Source organism: Mus pahari, chromosome 6 (genome assembly GCF_900095145.1).
Source record: "Mus pahari chromosome 6, PAHARI_EIJ_v1.1, whole genome shotgun sequence".
Lineage (NCBI taxonomy): Eukaryota > Metazoa > Chordata > Mammalia > Rodentia > Muridae > Mus > Mus pahari.
In genome coordinates this window covers 41,384,685-41,392,222 of record NC_034595.1, presented here as the reverse complement: position 1 = coordinate 41,392,222, position 7,538 = coordinate 41,384,685, and the positions used below count along the sequence as shown (strand labels likewise).

Here is a 7,538-nt window from a genome sequence, read left to right as displayed (position 1 = left end):
TGGGGCTTGAGGAGGGAGAACAACACAGAGAAGGTGGAGATGGATAAAGGCACTGAGGATGCTTGAGAAAGCCCTAGGGCACCACATTATTGTACAGGTACAAGTAGGTATATGTGTGTATGTATAGGTACATAATTTAAATAAAGTTATACCACTTTGGGTAATAATACTCCCCACAAAAGCCATAGATAATCAAACAAAACTACAGAAACCTCCTTTCAAGTTGTTCATCAGAGTAGTCCAAAGTACTCCCCCAAATAACCTAGGCTACAGCTTTTCTCCTAATTACCACCCAGTGTTGAAGGTAAGCCCCTGTTGCTGAGGGTACCACACGCTTCAGACACAGAACTGAGAGGCAGTAAAGCTGGAAATGACCTGAAAGCCCCCACTCTGAGGACCAGCTTTCAAGTAGCAGAAGATCCTATGCGAGCTGCCAAAGGAAAGAAGCAATTCATTTCATTTATTTTTAGGTAGCTGTATGCCTTTTGTGGAGCCAGGAAATATCATATTGAGTGAGGTAATTAAAAGTCTTACCCGACTGTGACACCTATGAACTCCAACAATGACCAGTCCAGCAAGCTATTCCTCAATGAGCAACAGTAGCAATTATGTCTTGGCAGTAACCAACAGCCATAAGCCCCGCTGAACAAGAAAGAAATTATGCCTGCTACTTTAGCCCTGGTCAGCTATATTTTTTAATATGTCTATGTATAAGATAAGTGAATTTTTTTAAATCTAGAACCAAAGTCTTTAGGTTAAATTTTAGCCACTTCAGAGTAGCACTACACCTCTGTGCTTTTCCGTTTCTTCACTGATAGGTTAAGGGTAATAGTTACTGCCATCTAAGGTTGCTCTTAGGATGGCTAGTAATGCATGGACAATGCCTACATCAGCCTCCGCACCATGTAGAGACAATGCTTTGGTCTCGGTGGTGGAAATGGTAATAACGAGGACAGGAGCATAGAGGAAACCCCAGAAGAGGTGTATGAGAACCTATCACTGTAGAGTTAAGTTTTGTTTCCTTCATCCTGCTTATCTACATAGAAACAATCATTAGAATGTAATTTTACTATTTTAAATATTAATGGTAATGTTTTTAGGCAAGAAATTAAGCTTGGGCAGATTCTACTCTAGCTCTGCCCTGCCCTAGATTTATATGCTTGGGGAATCACCTTTCGTCTTCCTGTGTTTCATATCTCCAGTCTGTAAAATGGGAAGGGAAAGGCCTAGGTACATAATCACAGAGCCCTCCACATGCAGTGACTCATTGGGAAACACTTATGATTTCCCATGTTCTCCGGGTACCTAGATATCTGCTGCAACGTGACCATCATAAGGCAAAATATAAATGCAGACTGTGGACCTTTGACTTGCAAGTCAACTAAACTCATGAGGGTAGCTTGTGCCTATGCCAGAGGCTGACTTGCTTTTCATAAAATGGCTTAGCACTGAGAAAGTAGGACTCCTGTGTGATCCTAAGAAACCAAGAAAAGAAATAGGAAAAGGATAAAACAAGGGCATTCATGTGTATGGAACATCTATAATAGAGATTGTTATCATATAAATCTTATTGAGGCCTCACAATAACTTAGGCGAAAGGTTTTATTGCCCAAATTTCAGAGATGAATTCCTCAGAGAGGTTCAAAGTTAGTCCCCAAGACCATAAGCTATTAACTTCAAAAGCAGGATTTGAGAAAGGCTAGCTACACACAGTTTCAAGTTCCAGATGAGATCTGAGCTCTACTGGAACTGGAACGTTTTAACTTAGCCACTGAACTTCAAGCCTGAAGCGCTCTCTGCCTGAGTAGCGTTACCAAGACCATGTGTGGTAAGGGAATTCACTTTATTATGGACAAACTAGTTCATAGAGGGCAATGTCCTTCAATCATGACTGACTCAGTCTGGCAAACATCTTCAAAGCTTTAATCCAAAAAAAAACTAGTATTTCAAAGGTGTCCTGCTGTGACCATACTTGGCAAGTCTACCTGGGAGTTGACTAAAACAGCTCAGTCCTAGTGAGAGCTCTTCCATACCCACAGAACAGCAGAGAGAAGGATCTGAGAAGGGGTCACTGCTTTCAGAAGACATTTGGGAAATGAATATTGCGACTTTTTTTTTCCTCCTGTTCCTCCCTCCCCACTTTTCACCAACACACTCCTGGGCTCCCCTGATTTGATGGATCACAGACCAAGGGCACGTGAGAGTAAAATCAGCATGGTATTCACTGCCACCAAGTTCTCAGCCACTGGACTGGAACATACGTGCCTCTTCAAAGGAAGTAGCGTGAAGAGGAGAGAGCAATAGAGCTGCAGTCTTGAAATCTAGCAACTTTTACAGTGTTTGGACAACCTCATTAAACTAGAATACTTGACCTTGAATAAGCAAAATCATAGTTAAATGTTCAAGATACAGGTCCATTATCTTCACCGTGGTCAGAATAGACACTTTCTATATGCCATGTAAAGAATACGATGCATTATTGCCTTAGGGCCTCATGATTTTATGAAGTAAGCACAATTATTATACCCATATTCAATGAGGGAGTTGAAGCATAGAAATGTTGGGTAACTTTCCAAATGTCACAAGTGGGGGGGGGGGGGTGCTGGGATAAGAATTCTCACTATCCCAGTGGCTACACTCCAATGCTGGCACGTCCTCAGGGTTTCTGATTGCCTCTGGAAGGCAGCCATAGTCTCGGTGAGGGCCAGTAAGTGAGAATTGTTTAAACAAATCATTTTCATGAATTCCCTGACCCATTTAAGCAGTTCTATATTAATCAGCTGCTGTGATGAAAATAGACACAGGACTGGTGGGCCACGCTGCTTAATTGCAAGGACAGTTGCTTGCTGCTGGGTCACAGACCACACAGGTGGAACTGCTGTGACCTAACAAGATGCTTGGATTTCGGGGGTCAAGTTTCACTGTTCTGATACAAGGGTCTGACTGTGACTTAATAGCTACTTCTTAATAGAAGGAAAGGTGGAGAAACAGCCTAAGCAAGGACTTGTACCAATTTATTTCAGGGGCACAAAATCTGCCCTCCTCTTAAAACCTTGAAGTTCTTTCTTCTTCCCGAGCATTCCTCCTCTGCAAGCCAAGGACTGATAAGGAATGAGAACAGAAAGGCAGGAGCCTTACTGTCTCAAGTGGCTTATTAGCATCTCTGAGATTTTCACACAGGGTGGCACCCGTTGAGCTGGTTTGTACCCTTCAGAGCAATAAAAAAAAAAATTTTTTTTGTATCCCTCCTCCCTACTCGGTGAGGCAGGGAGCATACTAAAAATATTTTAAAAGAAATCTCCCTTGCTCACTGTCACTATCTTTGACTCTGTCTCTCTCTGTCTCTCTGTTTCCCTCTCTGTTTCTATTTCTCTCTGTGTGTTTCTCTCTCTCTCTCTCTCTCTCTCTCTCTCTCTCTCTCTCTCTCTCTCTCTCTCTCTCTCTTTACTTCTTCTCTGCTCTCCCTTCTCCCCTCCCCTCTCAAGCACTTAAGGTGTGACCCATTACTGGAGCCGGTAAGAAACGAGTACACGATTGGACTGGAAGATAAAATGGGAAAGGTTGTTGAAAAGGAAGCTGAAGATTTCAGCTGCGCAGATAACCCCGCTGTGACAGACATCTACCATGGAGACGTGAACTATTGCTCTTCCATCATCTTGGGCAAAGCTCCTTGGGGTTTACGGTTCCGATGACCTGTTACAAGCCTCAGGATAGCCAGGAGGAATAGATGAGATCACGCGCAGCAGACATTCTGTCAAGGCTCAAAAAAAAAAAAAAAAAAAAAAAAANATTGCTCTTCCATCATCTTGGGCAAAGCTCCTTGGGGTTTACGGTTCCGATGACCTGTTACAAGCCTCAGGATAGCCAGGAGGAATAGATGAGATAACGCGCAGCAGACATTCTGTCAAACCTAAAAAAAAAAAAAAAAAAAAAAAAAAGCAGTATATTCTCTTTCTCTAAGGTTTGTTCTTGCCTCCTACTAACAAGAAGCTGCCCTTGATCTTTGGACCTCTTCCCAGGCCCAGGAGAGGTGAAACTCTGATATTGCCTTGGGTGTGACCCCAGCCAGCCTCCTTAATAAACATTCCTTCCTGTTTCTCCACAGCGACAGAGGAGGAGGGAAGCAAGGTCCGAGGACAACAGCAGAGGTCATGCCAGGTGCAGAAGCAGCTAGAGCTAGAGCTGAGTCACCCCCTGGTTTGTTTTTTTGTTTTTTGTTTGGTTTTTTTTTTTTTCTTCCTATTTGTGTGGTTCATTCTCTGAGACCAATCACCCTGAGGTTCGAGATGCTAGAAACTGTAACCTGCCTCTTCCTGTAACTTGAAAATGGGTGAGCAGTTTCCATTTTTGTCTTCCCTGTTTTACTTTTCTCATAGCACCAAGAACTTAGTCTTCATTTTCCAGGTGAAGTCTCCCAACCCATTTTTAATTCCCACATCAAAGGAATACTGTACTGATATACTTAACTGTGCCTGCTTAAATACCATTTGAGCAAGCTGTTCAAACTCTGTGAATATTTCCCTAGGTTTTAGACTAAAGCGGACTACATTATAATTGAGCAGAATGCCATAATATACAACACCAGTGAAGCCTGAGCTCTATATGTACTTAGCTTGCATGAGGTTCAACTTCCAACATACAAAAGCCAAATTTAGTCCTCACTGGCAACTGACAGCCTGCCTCGCTGTCTGCGCTCCCACCACTGCCTCTCAGAAGTGCTTTGACTACCCATAGTAGTCAAAGAGCACTGGCTCTTCCTCTCACTGGGGCCTATGCCAAAGATGTAAAATTTGGTGTGGATGTTGGAGCCTTAACGCTTCAGAATGCAGACCTGTTAGTAGATGTGCTAGCTGTTACAATGGGGCCAAAGGGAAGAACAGTGATTATTGGACAGAGTTGGGGAAGTCTCAAAGTCACTGAGGATGGAGGTCACTGTTGCAAAGTCAATTGATTTACAGGAGAAATACAAAAGCATGGGAGCTAAATGTTGCCAACAACACAAAGGAAGAGGCTGGGGATGGCACCACCACTGCCACTGTTCTGGCAAGTTCTACTGCCAAGGAGGGCTTTGAAAAGATCAGCAAAAAGGCTAATCCAGTGGAGATACAGAGAGGTGTGATGGTGGCTGTCGATGCTGTAATTGCCGAGCTTAAAAGAACAATCTAAACCTGGGACAAGCCCTGAAGGAACTGGTCGGGTTGCTTCCATTTCTGCAAATGGAGACAAAGACATTGGAAATACCATTTCTGATACAATAACAAAGGTTGGAAGAAAGGGTGTCATCACAGGGAAGGATGGAAAATCCCTGGATGATGAACTAGAAGTTACTGAAGTGAAGTTTGATAGAGGATATATTTCCCCATATTTTATTAATACATCAAAAGGTCAAAATTGTGAATTCCAAGATGCCAATGTTCCGTTGAGTGAAAAGAAAATTTCTAGTGTCCAGGACACATTGTACCTGCTCTTGAAACTGCCAATGTTCATTGGAAGCCCTTGGTCATCATTGTTGAAGATTTTGATGGAGACGCTCTAAGCATACTGGTTTTGAACAGGTCTTCAGGTTGTATTAGTCAGAGCTCCAGGGTTTGGGGACAATAGAACGAACCAGCTTGAAATGTGTGGCTATTGCTACTGGTGGTTTGGTTTTTGGAGAAGAGGGAGTAAATCTAAATCTTGAAGATCTTCATGGATAGGTCATTGTTAACAAAGATGGCATCCTGTTTTTGAAAGGAAAAGGTGACAAAGCTCAAATTGAAAAACGTATTCAAGAAATCACTGAGCAGCTAGACAACTAGTGAATATGAAAAGGAAAAGCTGAACGAGCGACTTGCTAAACTTTCAAATGGGGAAGCTGTGCTGAAGGTTGGAGGTGTGGAAGTGAATGAGAAGAAAGTCAGAGCTACTGATGCTCTCCGTGTTACAAGAGCAGCTGTTGAAGAACGCATTGTTCTCAGAGAAGGCTGTGCTCTGCTTCAGTGCATCCCACTCTTGGATTCATTAAAGCCTGCTAATGGAAATCAGAAAATAGGTATAGAAATTACTAAAGGAGCACTCAACATTCCTGCAATGACTATGCTAAAAATGTAGGTGGTGAAGGATCTTTGATAGCTGAGAAAATTCTGCCGAGTTTCTCAGAAGTTGGTTATGATGCTACACTCAGAGATTTTTTTTTTGAACTTGGTAGAAAAGGGAATCAATCATTGATCCAACAAAGACTGTAAGAGATGCTTTACTGGATGCTGCTGGGGCAGCCTCGTTTATATCTACAGCTGAAGCTGTAGGGACAGAAATTCCTAAAGAAGAGAATGACCCTGGAATGGGTGCAATGGATGGAAAGGCAGTAGGTATGGGAGGTGGCATGTTCTACCTCCTAGAATAATGCTTTGTGCTTATCAATGAACTGTGACAGGAGCTCAAGGCAGGTGAGGGGGGTGGGGGGTGGGATGAGAAGTTCAAATCTCTAGAACATGCCAGAGACCTAGGATGGGAGAGGCTCCTGGGAGTCTATGGGGGTGACCCTAGATGAAACTTCTAGCAGTAAGGAATATGGGTCACCCCTTGCAATGACTTGATGTGCCAGGCTAGGTTGGTACCCAGGGGGCCTCCCCCATCTCAGAGGAGAAGGGGAGGGGGAGAGGAAGGGGCTTGTGAGGCAGATGCTGGGAGGAAAGGGATGAAAAGTGAATGTATGTATGAGTGGATGGATAGATAGATAGATAGATAGATAGATAGATAGATAGATAGATAGATAGATAGATAGGAAGGAAGATAAATAGGTAGATAAATAAATAAGTAAATGGAGAAAAATAATGAAAAGGAAAAACAACAATTCACTGTGCTGGGCATGGTGGTGCAGTGCCTTTAAGCCTAGCATTCCTGAAGCAAAAATAGGTGGATCTCTGTGAGTTGGAAGTTAGCCTGGCCTACAGAGTGAGTTCCAGGCTAGCCAGGGCTAGTAAAACCCTATTCTCAAAAAGAAGAAATAGAAGGACACATTATGTTCATATTCGTCTTTCCTAACCCTCTCTCCCCTTCCATCTCCTGGTGAACCAGAGGAAATGTTCTATTCGCCACTGAATCGTATTTCCAGAAAAACATCTACTCCATAGCAGACACTCAATAAGGTGTCCAAGAAAGAGTTCGTGGTCATCACACCTACGCGATGCTCTTGAGGGGACTAGGTCACCTTTAGTCTTATACTGCACTGAGTATTCTCATAGAATTATCTGGTTTTGTGATATCCTCAGGTGGCTGCAAAATAGTAAGATCAGGACAATCTCCTGTACTAACTAGTCCAGTTTTAAAAAGAGACCAGGAGGTTAAGAGAATGTCATATCCACACTACTGCCTGGGAGAGTCCTTTGCACACTTTCTGTAATAAGGCATGACTGAGAGGGGACAGGTCCTCAGCAGAGAATGTGAGCAGGAATCCGAAAGGCCTGCATCTCCCAAGCCCAGGGTTTTATCTTTAAAGTTCCAATGAATTTTGCGTTCCAATGCATGAAGCATCTTGGTTTGATTTCATTTACAAGAAC

General features: G+C 43.0%; 1 pseudogene; it reads left to right on the top strand.

Annotated features, from left to right (window-relative positions):
• Positions 1–880: 880 nt before the first annotated feature.
• LOC110323306 lies at positions 881–6,382 on the top strand (annotated as a pseudogene).
• Positions 6,383–7,538: the final 1,156 nt, after the last annotated feature.